Genomic DNA, 16,198 nt, shown 5'->3' on the forward strand with positions numbered 1-16,198 from the left:
AAATATATACCAATTTATTAGACATTTTAACCACTCAATTATATGCTTTTATATGATTTCATGAAATATATGTATAAAAATATACTTTTAGTTTGAAAACCTCAAAAATTGGTTTATACACTTTGCTCATTGTTGATGTTTTTTGAGAAACTTATAATTACTAAAAAAGTTTTAATTTATGTGATAAACTGAGAGAGGAACTGAGAGAGGAATTTAACAAAGAAAATTTTGGAACATGTATTTTAAAACAATTCATGTATGATCATGTAATTATAGTCATCTCATGAAGGATGATATAGAATTTAAAATCAAATTATTTTTAAATATTAAAAAAAATTCTATGACAAAATAAAAAGAAGAAAATATCATCACAAAAGGACAATTAAACAATTTGCAAAAAGAATAATTAAAAAAAAGTTGACTTCCAACAATATTAATAGATTTTTTTAATGCTTTCTTGATTTCTTAAAGCAATACTTATTCTGAACCAAAATGGATAAAATGAATATAATGTCACAAATATTTTCTTTTTGTGGTCTAATTAGGATTAGGGGGAGTCGAAATTTGAGAGAAAATTATAAAATTGAGAATTAAACTCTCGAAAGTTTTTAATCCAAAAAAAAAGATAAAAAGATAGATCAAGACAATTGAAAAATGCAAAAGGAGACATGATAATTACCTATTCCTATACTGAGCTTTGATTACATTGAGGCGTGTTGGTGTTCTCATGTCTGAGGTCTTTCTTTTTTGTTTTTGTATGTTTGTGATTTGTTAAAATCAAACCTTGTCTGAATAAATTACATTTATGTTTTAATCATGTACATATTTCTTGTGTAGGAATTGTTTAAAGCTCACCGGCAGAATTCTAGTTACATAAATGAACTGGATTCTAAACCACACAAGGTCCAAGTAAGTCGAAAGCAAAAGAGCACCAAAGACGAAGTTGTTTCTGATACTGGTTTTCGTTTCTCTCATTGTAGAGATGAAGTTGAACAGGAGGACTATCAAGAAAAAAATTGCTTTCCAACTTGCTCAACAGGAAGAGGAAGAAGAAGAAGAACTTGGTAGAATTAAGGAGGAGAGCAGAAGGCGCAATCAAGCTATTCTTGAAAAGTATAAGAATCAGCCTTGACAAAAAGACCAAGTTACTCAATCCAGAGACAATGGTAAGTTATTTGACCTGTGATTTTTGTAAAATATAATTCAATTCTGTTTTGCTGTATTTCTTCTTGCCTGTTGTAGAGCTCTATCTGAAGAGGGGAGGGTCTACCTGAAACAACTTCTCTACCTCATAAAGGTTGGGGTAAAGTAGGCGTACATCCTACCCTCTCCAAATTATACTTGGGGATTATGCTGGGTATATTGTTGTTGTTGTTGACTAATTAATAACCCAGTTTTGCTAAGATATTTAACTACCAAGTTCCTTCTTTCTTAATGTATCTTAATTTTGGATCCGAACTCTTAAACACGCGTGTTATATAATTTAGGATTTGAGTTGTATACTGTCTCCACTTAAGATTTTATGAAGATTGTAAATGCACCTGAGCCTCTTCAGAGCTATTTTCTCTGTTGTTCCTCTGTATCTCTGTGTGTTTGTGTCTGTCTGTCTCTCTCTTGTTGAGTTTCTGGTCTCTAATTGTTCTTTTCATTTCTTGGCATTAGGTGAGGTTCATGCGAATCAGTCTGCTGAGAAGCCTGTAGCTGGAGATAGTGTTGTACCAGAGTCCATTGATGGTCCAACCAATGGTGCAGATGTCCATGTTGATGAGCCAACATTTTCTTCAGGGAAATCACCTTCGCGAGGTGTTTATAATGCTGAAGAGAAGGCTTCTGGAGCTGGTGGACTGGGACAGGCTACTCCAGAGGTAGGTGTGTTCACTTGACCCTGAGATTCAAATGCCATTCTTCTTTTTGTTTTATTTATCTTCCACACTAATTTCTGGGAGATCTTAATACTTTTCCCTTTTGTTAGGGGTTTGTTTTAGAATTAGTTGATGAAATACTTCCCATTAGGTTCAAATATTTTGGGATGCTGATAATGCGGCTTACTTCTTCCGATCATAAGTCATTACTTTGTAGTTTTCAACAAAGGAGCTAGTGAAGAAGCTTGAGAAACAAATTGAACGTCTCCTACAACAACCACAGGTTAGAATACATGCTCATTCTCTTTTTTCCCCTTATCTTTCAACACTTATTTTTGTGAGCTTGTAATCATTCTCCCGTGTTATGGGTTTGTTTTAAAATTAGTCAATGAAATAATTCTTCGAAATGCTGATATTGTAGCTTACTTTTTCTGATCATAGTCATTACTTTGCAGTTTTTATCAGAAGAGCTAGTGAAGGAGCTACCTAAACAAAAAGAAAAATTCATACAACATCAACAGGAGTATGAGGACGGAGTTAAGCAACAGGTTGGAATTTAACTGAATACTTCTGAAAATAACCTATTAAATATAGTTGATCACTGAATTTCTAGCAACTGGGCTCAAATACTTTGGCATGCTGATAATTCTCAAAAATAAAAATAAAAATACTTTATGTTGATAATAAAACTTATTTTTCTGATCATTAGTCATTACTTTGCAGTTTCCAACAGATGAGCTAGTGAAAGAGCTTGCTAAACTAATTGAATATCTCCAACAGCATCAACCGGAGTATAACGACCAAGTTAAGCAAAAGGTTGGTTTAGCTTTTTTCTCCTTTAGTGTTTTTCCTAAATACTAGCTTCTTCTATTTGATGATTGACTTACTGTTTTAAGACTTCACAGAGTGAGAGGTCGGCTGACATGTTTTGTGACGATATATTTGGAGAATCACCTGTTTCCATTTCGAAAATGGTGAGTCTGTCTTGGTAACGTCGTCGGAAATTATTATTATTGTTATATTAATTCAAACAAATTGTGAGGGTCCCTTTCTTTCCTACTGAACCCAAAATGCAACGTAAAAAGGAACCATTTATTGAAGTGATGACTGCAAAATGGCTTTTATTTTATTATATTTCTAGTTGAAGGTTATTCCCTTTGTCCATATTGTGGGAGTGTATTACTTGGTGGCATTTTTTGCTACTACTGTTCAGTTTAGAGTGTGATATCTAGGAATCATGTATTGTTTGAACTCTATTGCTACGACGTTGTGAGGCTTTATGCGAATCAACTTTTCAGTGCTTTAAAGCATCTAAAGAGTTGTGGCGTGCTTCATTGTGACATTAAACCTGACAACATCTTGGTAAGTGGAATGTTTTGAGTATTGTGTCTTATTCACCCACTTTGCATCTGCTGAGAGTAGTTTTTCATCACTTTGATTTTGTATGCGTATGATGACTTTTCTATATTTAATTGTTAAGGTAAATGAAGCGAAAGACAAGCTGAAGCTTTGTGACTTTGGCAATGCTATGTTTGCTGGCAAAAACGAAATTACTCCATACTTCATGAGCCGCTTTTATCACGTCCCTGAGATCAGTAAGTATCATTTCTCAAGATTTTCCATTTATTATTTTTTGATCTTCCTTTTCACTTTGTTTCTTTTGTTTGATGCTCCAATGTTTTGATCCTGAGTAGTTTTATGGATCTGTGGTTTTGTTTATTAATGTATTTTTTCTTGTTGCAGTACTTGGCTTGCCATACGATCATCCAATGGATATTTGGTTAGCAGGTTGCTATTTGTTTGAGCTTTATGCTGGGAAAGTCTTATTTCTAGGTCGTATTAATAATGACGTGCTCCGTCTTCATATGAAACTGAAAGGTCCATTTCCGAAGAAGATGCTTAGAAAGGTTCGTCTTAAGACATTCTCTGAATGAAAACATTTATGATTTGAAGTTAATAGGCTGGTCAATAATTTGCTGTGGACAATTCATGATGATTGTATTAGGTAGCGGCTTTTATAGGCTGGTCAATTTCCTGGCCACTGAAGAGGCTCTCGTTACAAAGAAGGTATGTCTTATAGACCCTTGAGCCCGTCTTTTCAATCCCTGATAAACAACCCTTTATAAGAATGAATGGTAATAACTTTGCTGTACTTTTAATTTTTGCATGTGCTTCTATTTGTTTGCAGGCTATAAGGAAGCTGATTGTCAACATGAAGCCGAAAGATATCAGTTCAGTAATTTCAGGTGACCTAGGTGAAGAATTAAAGATGTTGGCTCACTTCAAAGATTTGATGGAGAGAATCTTTATGTTAGAACCTCTAAAGAGAATCACTGTTTCTCAGGCATTAAAGCACCCATTCATCATGAAGAAGTGAACAACAATGATGATGTAACACCCAAAATTTTGTAAATTTATTATGTGCCTTTAGATGATCTTGTTCTTATAGTAAATATTTTTTTATCACTTCTCTTGAATTTAAATTTAAATTTTATTTGAAAAGAAGAAAAAGAAGACTTGTTATATCTTGTTGATATTCATCATGATTTGCTTTAAACATCTTCAGATTTCAGACCCTTAGTGGGTGTTTGATTGTGTATTAAGGTTCTAAAGCTACTTACTCGAGCTAAGGAGGTCGACATAATTGCTTGATTATTTGCTTTGAGGATCTATACTTGATGTTTGTTTGAGCTTTTGGAACACTAAAGCTTCGTCGTTTGCACATAAACTTGAATTTTGCTTAGATATCAAAAACCACCTCTCTAGAAAGTATGTCTTGACTCTTGGACACTTGGATAAATTAGCTATCATTGAGTGTACAATTTTGTAGTTGGGTTATGAATATGTTAAAGTCATTGGTGTAACGGGAAGTAGTTTTTGTCAGATAATTTAACTCACCCACATATACAGCTTGCTTGAGCACTATTGCATTCTTTTGGACTTTGTCCTTCTTGTGATAGTGACTATCACTTATTTTGACATGCCTCTTGAAATAATTTGGATCTTGTGCATCTTGACTTTGGATTTACAATTCATCTTATTTATGGACTTACGTCCAATTTAAGTATGAAACTATGACTAAAAAGTCACTCTCCTACTTCAGCTCAGATTCTAAATATGGTTTACACAGAATATATCCCTGCCATTCGGTCTGGAAGGAATTTCAGAGTCTTTTGTGTAGAAAGAGGGAACTACAGATAGTCTAGCTTGGGAAATAACTTGCATTTGCAATGTTAGATCATCAGTGAAGCTAAGCGTTGTTTTCTACATGCTATCCTTTTGATAATCTTGTTTACATTCCATAGATAGTAGCAGTGTTTTCAATGGTGAAAAGCGAAAAGAATCTCTAAGGACTGTTGGGGGTTTAAGCGCAAATAAAGCATGGGCTTTAATGAAAAAAGGCGCAAAGGGACAAATACAACTATATATGTTTAGTCCAACACTAATAATTATAAACATGAATGACAAATATATGACCAAAGAAATTGAAAAAAAAACTATGATAAAGTGAAATATCAATTGTATAAATATCAATTTATATCTTCACTTCATTTGAAGATGCTCATTGGCAAGGAAAAGTTTGCCTTAGAACCTGGCAGACGACACTGAAGCGCACATAGAGTGAGGCGAAGCACTCAAAACATTTTGAGCCTCGCTTCAGGGCTTAAGCACGCCTTTGACTACACTGGATAGTAGGTAGTGTTTTTTGATGTATCAGTGACTTTTATTTGGAACTAGGTGTAATATAGCTTAGCCGTGGTGCTTATCATTCATTACTTGGTGATTAATACAAATAATTAGTTACCAAAAAAGGTACTTTCAACATTAATCTTTATTCTCTTGATTTTTGGGTGGATTCCGGTTCTTCTTCTTATTCGATTATGCTTGATGTTGTTGTTTGACGTAGTGTTGGGCAAAATTAAGTAATCGGTGGAATTTTGGATTAGCTTTGTGAAGCTTCTTGACACTTGAAATTTTGAATATTTGCATCTTGAACTACTTGATATTTGATTTTCTTGAGGCATCTACCTTCATCATTAAGTATTTGATGGTGATTTTGATAAGCTCATTTCTAGAATACATTTCTTGAGCACCTTATATGGCTATAGCTAAATTCATGTGTTTAAGTTTGATATGATATGTTGCAGTTTTTTTTATGGGAATTGGAGAAATTTATGGCTCCAAGCCCAAAGTTTGTGTGCTACTAAGCTTTATGCTTAGTGATAGTGTGTTGCTATCGTAGGTGATGTACCTGAAGAGACTTGAGGATGGTCAAGCATAGATGGTGATCACATTTGCATAAGCATATATATATTTTTGTAGACTTTTGGGGATTTGTACATGAACCATATGATACACTTAGATATGTACTTTTTAATGAATGTTGGCCATGATGTAACTTGAAATTAGTGAATAGTTTATCTCCTTCTTTCTTCCATTCCTTAGACTTTCGGAGGGTGTGTAAATCGAGTTTAGTTATTTACTAAGTTTACTCTTGAATTGCACTTTAGTGGCGATAGTGCTTGACATTTGAAATTTTCGATTTCATGCCTAGTATGAGTCTCGAATGTAGTAGTATGAAAAATAATCTTCTACTTGATATTAGACACAATCTAAGGTGTTGATTTAATTAAAAGTGGTGCTCCCCATTTTAACTCAAAGAGTCTTGAAGAAAATACATTGTTGGGTTTAATTGATAGGTTGAATGGGAAATTGAGGGAAAAAGAAGTGGAGAGGAAATGATATGTTCTCTCTTGCTTTATTAAATAAGCTTTGGTCCCACATAGGTGGTGGAAATGAAAAGTCTCCTATTTAAAAGTAGAAACACTCCTTCATGTTGCTAAAGGGTCAAGAAGAGGGTCTCCCCTCGCGCCGTTGTCGTCGTCGCTCGCTCAGCTCGGCTTCGGCTTCGGCTTCGGTCAATTGATATGATTGATAATCTTTTTGGACCAAATTTTCTTTAAATTTTTAATTAATTAATATTATTTATTTAATTAATTAATTAAGTGGAAAAAATCCTGACCCGCAACCCGCGATCCGTTTCTTTCCCGAATTAATTTAAAATTTCCCTCTGTTTTTTCCAACGGATTTTTGAAAGGTTGCAACCTTGTCCGAAAAGTTGCAAACCTTTTCTCAACAGGCAAACCTTTTTCCAACAGGTGCCTTTTCTTAAAAGGTGTAAACAATCTATATATATATCTGTTAATCCTCAGAATGTTCAATACGAAATTCTGAAATACAATCTTCTTCTTCTTTCTGAACTTCCTAAAACTCGTGTGAAATACAGCCATCAAGTGGTTCGCAGTCACCAAAAATTAGCAGTACCTCTACTTTGGTGAGTAAATCATTTTATCCTGGGAGGAAAGATTCCAAAACCTCGGGTACTTTGATTGATAATCTTTTTGGACCAAATTTTCTTTAAATTTTTAATTAATTAATATTATTTATTTAATTAATTAATTAAGTGGAAAAAATCCTGACCCGCGACCCGTTTCTTTCCCGGATTAATTTAAAATTTCCCTCCGTTTTTTCCAACGGATTTTTGAAAGGTTGCAACCTTGTCCGAAAAATTGCAAACCTTTTCTCAACAGGCAAACCTTTTCCCAACAGGTGCCTTTTCTTAAAAGGTGTAAACAGTCTATATATATATATGTTAATCCTCTGAATGTTTAATATGAAATTCTGAAATACAATCTTCTTCTTCTTTCTGCACTTCCTAAAACTCGTGTGAAATACAGCCATCAAGTGGTTCGCAGTCACCAAAAATTAGCAGTACCTCTACTTTGGTGAGTAAATCATTTTATCCTGGGAGGAAAGATTCCAAAACCTCGGGTACTTTGAGGGGAATAATTTCCTTAAGGACACACTGTGTATTCAGTGGGCTCGATTTTGTTCTTATAATAATTGTTCATATACTGTTATTATTTTTGATTAATTCCAGATTTTGTCTTTATTATTTTCAGAAGTTTCTGTTACTGTTTAATATTTTCCAATACAGTTTACTAACATACATAACTTTGTATATTAGATTAGTTCGGTTAATAAGTGGCCTTCTCCCTAGGGAGTTTCTACAAATGATAATCTACTAGACACAATCATTTGTGGGAGCGATGCTTGGCATGGTTGAAGTTGCAGAGACAATGGCTTGTCGTGGCATCTGCAACAGTATTTGCTTTCTCTGTTGTAATGCAGAAAACAAAATTCTCCTTTCTCTTTCAAGACTTGAATCTTTTCTACTATATTCTTGATTTGCTCCATCACATTATTGATGGCCAGATTTCCATTTCCTCCACCAGGGCCAGGATTACCTTTCGAGCAACCATCTGTGTTAGGCTTATAATCAGAAGGCTTAGCTGACCTGATTAGAATAATCTTTAGCATAGGCTTGATACTTTCCATGATAGGGAGTTCTAGTTTATTGTGAGCTGTCAAGCTTTTCTTCTGAAGTTTCTCTTCTACAAACATCAGAAGCTTTTCCTATACACTGCAGTTAAGCCACCATCATGGTCTATCTGCATGAACTTCAGCTTCCCTGTCAAAAGAGAATCATAAGAAATTATGTCATGAATAGTTGAGTTTTGAGAAACAAAAGCAATATACATTCAAGATTCAACAAATCACCCATTTTCCTTTATATTTGTCTCCCCCACTTGCAACCTTTTTATACTACTCAATGTGTGACAAAATCGAATAGCCCCACCTTCAAAAACCCTTCGAGACCTCCTTAACTCATCTCTCCCATTCAAAACTTGCTTTCCTTATTCTCTCTTATCTTTTCATGCTACCAAAGCCTCTCATTCTCCCACCACTCCCCTTCTACTAGAGATCCTTCTTTAGTGTTCTCATCCAACATTTCCTTGACATGCCGAAGGCACCATCTCTCAGTTCACTACTACTTCCATGACTAGTTCCTTTGCCATTTCTATAAACCCACCCTTCTAAAGTTTTGCTTTTTCATAGAGTACAGGGTTACTAGTTCTGATGCAATACATACCACACTCGATATGGAACTTAATATTAGGAATAGAACATATATATTGGTAGCACCAACATTTGGATCATTTTCTCCTACCATTTCCTTATTAGCCATTTTAGTCTTCGTTATCCCACAAATCACCCACAAAAATGACATTACCATCTTTTCAACAAGCTAATTGCTAACAGGGGATTCAAGGGCACTCAAAAATTATCCCAAAATTAACTCCTCTTATCCATCACACCAAACGACCCCTAACGGATTATTTGGTTGCTCGTTAACAAGTAAATTATTTATATATTAAAATTATTATAACTAAATCACACACTTAGTAGTATTTTAGTTGCTATGCATAAAATTGAGAACTAGTTTATAATATTATAAATTGATACACGTATAAATTATGAGAAATTTACTTACTATTTTATAGGGAAAAAAATAAAATAAAAAATGCTACATGGATACTTAAATCTTACCTTACTAATAAGTGAATAAATCTAACTAGCAAACAAACAACCCTTTAGGGTGATTTGTTATGCATAAAATAACTCATACTTATAATGTATATTTTAGTTATGTGTGAGTGTAAAATAATTACACATTGTAATCAATTCGGTCAAAATTTTAAAATTAGCTTATTTTTTAAAAGTGGTTAAAAAAATATTTATGGCAAAAAACAACTTATGTTTGATTATTAAATTTTAAAAAACACTTTTGAAAATAATTGGTATTTGACCAAACTTTTAAAAAGTATTTTTAAGTTTATTTTTCTCAAAGATGTTTTTAAAAAGTGCTTTTAGAAAAAAATTACTTTTTAGCACATCAAAAACAGTTTGTGCTACTATCCAAAGTACTTATTTTCTTGCAAAAGTTTGGCCAAACACTTTTATATATTCCGCGTAAGATGCATGTACACATATTCAATTTAATATAAGTTTAAGTGTCTACTTGTGCATACTTAAAGTTGATGAATCTTTGACATAAGGGTTGTTTCTGGTGCAACTTCACCAGTCTCTATGACTACCGTGGTAGATGCCTATGTTGATGCAACATGTGATGAAAGAAAAATAAGTGCAGGTGGATGAATTCACTGAAAATATTGTCACTCATCTTACTTACTGGGGTCGCAATTAAATGTGAATACAATGATTTTTCTAATACAAATACAGGGTCTACACAAAAGCTCTTGATTTCACCCAAACCTGTAGCTGACGCTCTAGTTGTCCCCCGCACATATATCACTTGGGCATCCTCCTAAATCAACCGAGAGGGAAAAGAAATGTTTTTTGAAACTTGTGCCGTAAACATGTCGTAATATTTGTGTGGATATAAAAGCTTTTAATTAAGAAATTATAAGAATGTTATTATTATCTAGACGGGTTAATAAAAAATAGTGTTGAACAACATGAAAAGAAGGAAGTAATATAAAGTGAACAGAGTATTGTTCTATAACACCCCTCAAAATTTCCCCCTAAGATTCGAACCCTTCTTGTAAATGGATAGGGTCGAACTCAATTATTAAGGAGCGTATGCGTGAGCTAGGGCGAGTCCCCGAGAAATCTAAGGATGTTGGAGGTGATGTGGGGTCACAAGGGACCCCTAGGACCAAATTAAATCCAAAGGATTCGTCGTGGCTAAGTTTGAGGAGGAGTTCGCCTAAGAGGTCGACCTCTAACGACCCTATATTTTGAAGGACGACAATCTGGGTGGCCCACAACCTATTAAATTAAAGTTCATTGAGTCTTCTTTCCAACGCCACCAAGAACGTAAATTTTGAAGTTCGGAGTCAAAAGATATGACGATCTTAAGACGAACTAGCATGGCAAAGATTTCAGGCTTGGGTTGAAATTCTGGAAAAAGGGGCTTGGCACCCCAGTGGCGCAATACGCCACTACCGCGCCAGAAACGTGCCTCAGTAGTTTGGTATCTGGCGTGGCGCGCCACTATAAGATGTGCAGGATTTTTCAAGCCTAATTTTCAGAACCCAGAAAATATGGCCTTGGCGTTGTAAGGGCGCGATGCGCCACTATCGCGCTAGAAACATGCCTCAGTAGTTTGGTCTCTGGCGCGGCGCGCCACTATGAGATGTGCAGGTTTTAGGCTTAATCAGCCTGGCGCTGCAATGGCGTGACGTGCCACTATCGCGCCATGAGCATTTTAGCTTATTTTCAGAACTTTTGAGGAGGGGCAATTTGGGAACTTACCCAAATTATATATGTATCACCCTAGACTAAATTGAGACCATATTTTGTAGCTCTCTCTCTCTCTCTAAAAAGCCCTAGGAATTCTCCTCTCTCTCTCTTCTTCTTCCTCTCCATTTCCAACAAGAAGAGTTCCAAGAGCTTCAGGATTCGAGTTCTCCATTGAAGACTCAACATCAAGGTTTTTTTTTCAAGTCTTCACTAATGTATGTAAGGTTATCCAAAACATGGGTTGAGTTCACCCATGTGCCCTATACCTTCTTTGAGGATAAATGTCCATAGAAATGGAGTATCTTGCTAGGGTTGTGTTCAAGTGAGTTTTGTTCTCTATTAAAGTGATTCTTGTTATGTTGATGAGGTTGAGTCAAGAAACTTCTAAAAAGGAGCCTTTATGTGAATATGAATTGATGAGGAAGAGTTGCTAAATATGTCTTGTTGATTTTCTTGACTATGTAGATTGTGATAAATGATGTGTTTTCCTTAAAAGTGTTGCTTAGCTTGAATTGTTAATTTAAGGCCTTGAGGTTGTGTTGAGTCTTAAAGATTGATTAAATGAATAGAGGAAATGGTTGGTGATGTTTGAGAGTTATTATAAATGTGCATTTAATTTCACTCTTGAGAAACATGATTTGGAGATGATTGATTGTGTTAGAGTTGATGAGTTGACAAGGTTTAAATGAGACTTGTCGATATGATTTGATTGAGTTGAATGGATGGAGTTTTATGAGCATTGAGTCCTAGGAGGAGTATCGAGCATCGAATTGGGTAAGAGTAAAGTCCATACTCGAACCCAATAACTACGTCGCCAAACGTAGGAGGGGATTGAACCGTTAAAGTCGGATGTTTCCCCAAAATGTTTATCCTGACATTATAGGACTTTGTTGGATTGGATCCATGATTGGTTGACTCGTTCATGCCCTGGAAAAGCATGAACGGATGCAGCAACAACGTCGGCTTGTTGTACTGTCACTGGCTCATAAGTGATGGTTGTCGGGTAAGAGAAACTCCCACCTAAGTCTTGATAGTACTCTGAGTCGGATTGAGTTGATTGGTATGTGATTGGTCTTGTCTAAACTGTATTCTTGTTTAGACTTAGGACACCTGATTGAGTTGTTATTTCTCTTGAGTTGAGTTCTGACGGAATTGATGTTTCCTTTATGCCCTTCCATTCGACCATTTTACATACCAGTACATTCCACGTACTGACGCCATTTGGCCTGCATCATTTCATGATGCAGAGACAGGTACCAGAGATCATCAATCGGTGCTCCGTTGAAGATCCACACTCACTCTCAGCTAGTGGTGAGTCCTCTTAGTTCCGGAGGATGTTGAGCTCTTCTTGTATAGTTTTGATGCCATTTACTTTGTTTTGATTTTTGGCAGCCATGGGCTTGTCATGGGCACCTTCTAAATTGTAGATAGAGGCTTCATAGACCGGAGTGTAGAAATGTTGGATTGTTCTTTTGAGTAACCCATTCCAAATTGTTGTCAAGTCGACGATTGTTTGGCCTTAGCCTTAATTTATGAGCAGTATGTCATTAATTGAGTTTTCCGCTAAGAGAATATGATTGAATGAATGTGTGACTGGACCAGGTGGTTTGCTCGGAGGTCAGAAATGGACTTCGAGTGCCGGCCACGCCTAGGGTACCCTCCCGGGGCGTGACATGTTCCTATGAGAAATTTTGATTAGATAACTAAACTAAAACTAATAATCTCTAATCCTCTTAGGCTTTGTGGCAGAAAAGTAAGGCTCCACTGATTCATGCTGTGGTGTCATTAATTATTCCCCCATACTCTGTTTAATTCTAGAATATTAAGTTGTTAAATGAATGACAAAGCAAACAGAGGGTGAATAGAGGGGAGAGGTTGGGTTATGTTGGGCGAGTTGAGTTATTACTCATTGTTTGACCCAAGCAAACTTTGGGCAGAATGGGTCTTGACCCAATAATTATTTTGACCCATTTTGACCCAACCGAATGTAACAACCCCTAAAATGTTGTATGTCGGTATTTCAATTCTCGACGAAAATAATACAGCCTCTGTATTTTGGGCATAACTTTTCATAGGTTGGTCCAAATTAGGTGATTCAAATTTTTGAGTAACCACAACATCATTACCTACAACTTTCATCAAGTACATATCTTAAGATTCGGAGTATAAGTAGATCAAATAAATTAATCTTTGCAAGATATAGTGTTGTGACGGAATTGAGTATTTATAGAAGAAAATTCCTATCTCACTGTAGGTTGCTCCAAATTGGTTGATTCTTGAACTATATGAAACTAGACTTCCATAACTAAAATTCTTATGAAGATACCAAATCCTAATAAGGAATGTATCTTATTCAAACGCAGCTCCAAAAAAGAGTATTCTGTTAAAAAGAACTCATCTTACCTACCATGGAAAGATCTAGATACATTTGACATCATTCATGACATAAATTGTCTTCCATTTAACATCATCCATGACATCAATATATTCCATTAAATTTTCAGATTTTCTTTATAATTATTTTATTTATTGTTAGGTCCCTCTTTCCCACCTATAAATACCCACCCTATTTCCTCATTTTATTCATCAAGCTTTCTTAAGAACTTCTTCTCTCTATATACTTCTTCTCAAATATAGTTTTAGTTTTAGTAGTATAAAAATACTACTCCGGTGATTCTTATACTCTGCGTAGTACACAAAACGCTCTGGCGAGAAGAAAAGGCTAGGGGTCCAAGAGTGTTCCAATTCGGAGTAAACCTTCGGATTTAAGGTATGTAAGGCTTTCATAGCATTGGATTGAGTTCGTCCATGCGCCCAATATTTAAATTCATTATAATTGAGTTATAGTTGAGTTTTATCCAAATCTTGAATTCTAAATAAATTAATTGTTCTTCTATTGAGTTTGATATATTTATGCATTAATATTATTATTGTTATCTCTCATATTATTGGAATTATTATTCATGGCTACTTTCCCATAAATCCTAATTGATTTGATGTTAATGAATATTTTATACATGTTTTGAGTAAAGACGTTGGCTTTTTATTATTTTCATTGATAAAAAAAGAAAGTTATATGAATTAATACTATATATATATTTTATTGAATTTTGAAAGAGCAAAAGAGTTGAGTTTGAATGAATTTGAGCAAATGATATTTTGAGCAAGATGTTTTGATGAGATGTAAATGATGTTTTTGGAAGTATAATGATTGATGAACATGAAATGAGAGGAGTTTGAGGATTTAAATTAAAGTCCAATGAGACTAGATGATGAGTTTAATATGAGCACATATTTTGGGAGTAGTATTGAGCACCGAGTTGGGTAAGAGTTTAATTGACTCAAACCCCAGAACTACGTAGCCAGCGTAGGATGGAGGCTATGCCTCTTAAGTCCCAAAAAGAGGACTTTGATGAATGGATCCAAGATGGTGATGTCCTTTACCCTGGTAAGGTATTGGATGGATGTGGCAACGACATCGCTTCGTTGTATCATCGCTACCTCATAAGTGATGGTTGTCGGTTAGAGAAACTCCCAATTGAGTAAGCATTGCTTATTACTATTATTTTTATTATTATATTTTAAACTTGCATTACATATTCATGTTGAGATGATGTTGAGTTCTGAGCTGAGTTTTTTTTAGAGGAGTTTCTTGATATCTGTCCTTACCTTCCTGCCATTTTACATACTCGTACATTCCACGTACTGACGTCATTCGACCTGCATCATTTTATGATGTAGATACAGGTGTTAGAGATCCTCAGCAGGCGCATCGTTGAAGATCATTTCTTTTCAGCTATTTGGTGAGTCCTTCTTGTATTCGAAGGAACTCCTTATCCTTTTATTATTGTTGAGTGTGATGTTTCTTTTGAGGTAGCCATGAAAATGTCATTGGCACCATCTAAGAATATTAGAGGCTTCATAGACAGAGTTTGATGATGTAATCGGAGTAGTTCTCCTTAGAAACTACTTTTTCTAAGAATTATCTATTTTTCCTTTGATTATGACAAGCCCACATTAGTATTCTTAAGTCTTCCGCTGATGAATAAATAAGAAATGAGACCAAGTGGTTCTCTCGAAAGCCAGAAATGGTTTTTGAGTGCCGGCCACGCCTAGGGTACCCTCTCGGGGCGTGGCACCGAATTTAACCCAACTTGTCCATTTGCCACCGCTAATTTAGCCCCCTAACATTAAAAGCTACTATCATACTAAAGTAAAGAGAGGATGAGAGTCAACAATATCCCCTAGACTTGGAATGTTTACACATAAGGAAACTCATCTTATTTCTCATATTCAGAGAGCAGTAATATCTGATTTCCAAGATAAAGAAGAGTGCAAAAACAATACAATTATAAGAAGTGGTTTACCTTTTGAATAAACCTGCATACAAAGCCCAAGCGGCGTCCTAATTTCCATTTCTTATGCTTCCACAACTGCATTAGAAACATTTCTTTTGCAGTGCTAAAAGGAAATTGTATCATAGTGATAGTGTAGCCGAATAAATCAGGCAAACGAAATATCCACTTCATAATTTTTGAGTGAAGCTCTAGTATCATGTCAAGGACGGATGGACTCTCCCTTAGAACGTCTACCAATAACCCAATTGTTGTTGCATCAAATGAGAAACCCCTTCCAGTCATTTCCTTAATAAAAGTTGTCATTTTAGTAATTTTGCTACACCTGAGAAATCCCGCGCAAGGACATTGTAAGTGAAGGCGTTTGGCAAATAACCGTTCTCTTCCATTTTTCTTAGCATATCATTATCTTCATCTAACAAACCTTCAAGACAAAATCCATTTATCATCTTATTGTACGTTGTCACATTCGGAAGCAATCCAATTAAAGAAAGCTTCTCAAGAATAGCACGAGCTTTGTAGAGTTTACCATTTTTGCACAATCCATTGATGACGACATTGTAAATACTAGACAGTATAAAAGGGCAGCCCGGTGCACTAAAGTTCCCGCTATGCGCAGGGTCCGGGGAAGGGCCCGACCACAAGGGTCTATTGTACGCAGCCTTACCTTGCATTTCTGCTAGAGGCTGTTTCCTAGGCTTGAACCCGTGACCTCCTGTTCACATGACAACAACTTTGCCAGTTACTCCAAGGCTCCCCTTCAAATACTAGACAGTGTAAAGTACAAAGATCATTTGACACGAGATTACATGT

At 35.4% G+C, this 16,198-nt stretch overlaps 1 pseudogene; it reads left to right on the forward strand.

The window, feature by feature from the left end:
• The first annotated feature begins 727 nt into the window (after window positions 1-727).
• Window positions 728-4,239, forward strand: LOC129898872 (dual specificity protein kinase lkh1-like; annotated as a pseudogene).
• The last annotated feature ends 11,959 nt before the right edge of the window (window positions 4,240-16,198 follow it).

Source organism: Solanum dulcamara, chromosome 8, assembly GCF_947179165.1.
Source record: "Solanum dulcamara chromosome 8, daSolDulc1.2, whole genome shotgun sequence".
Lineage (NCBI taxonomy): Eukaryota > Viridiplantae > Streptophyta > Magnoliopsida > Solanales > Solanaceae > Solanum > Solanum dulcamara.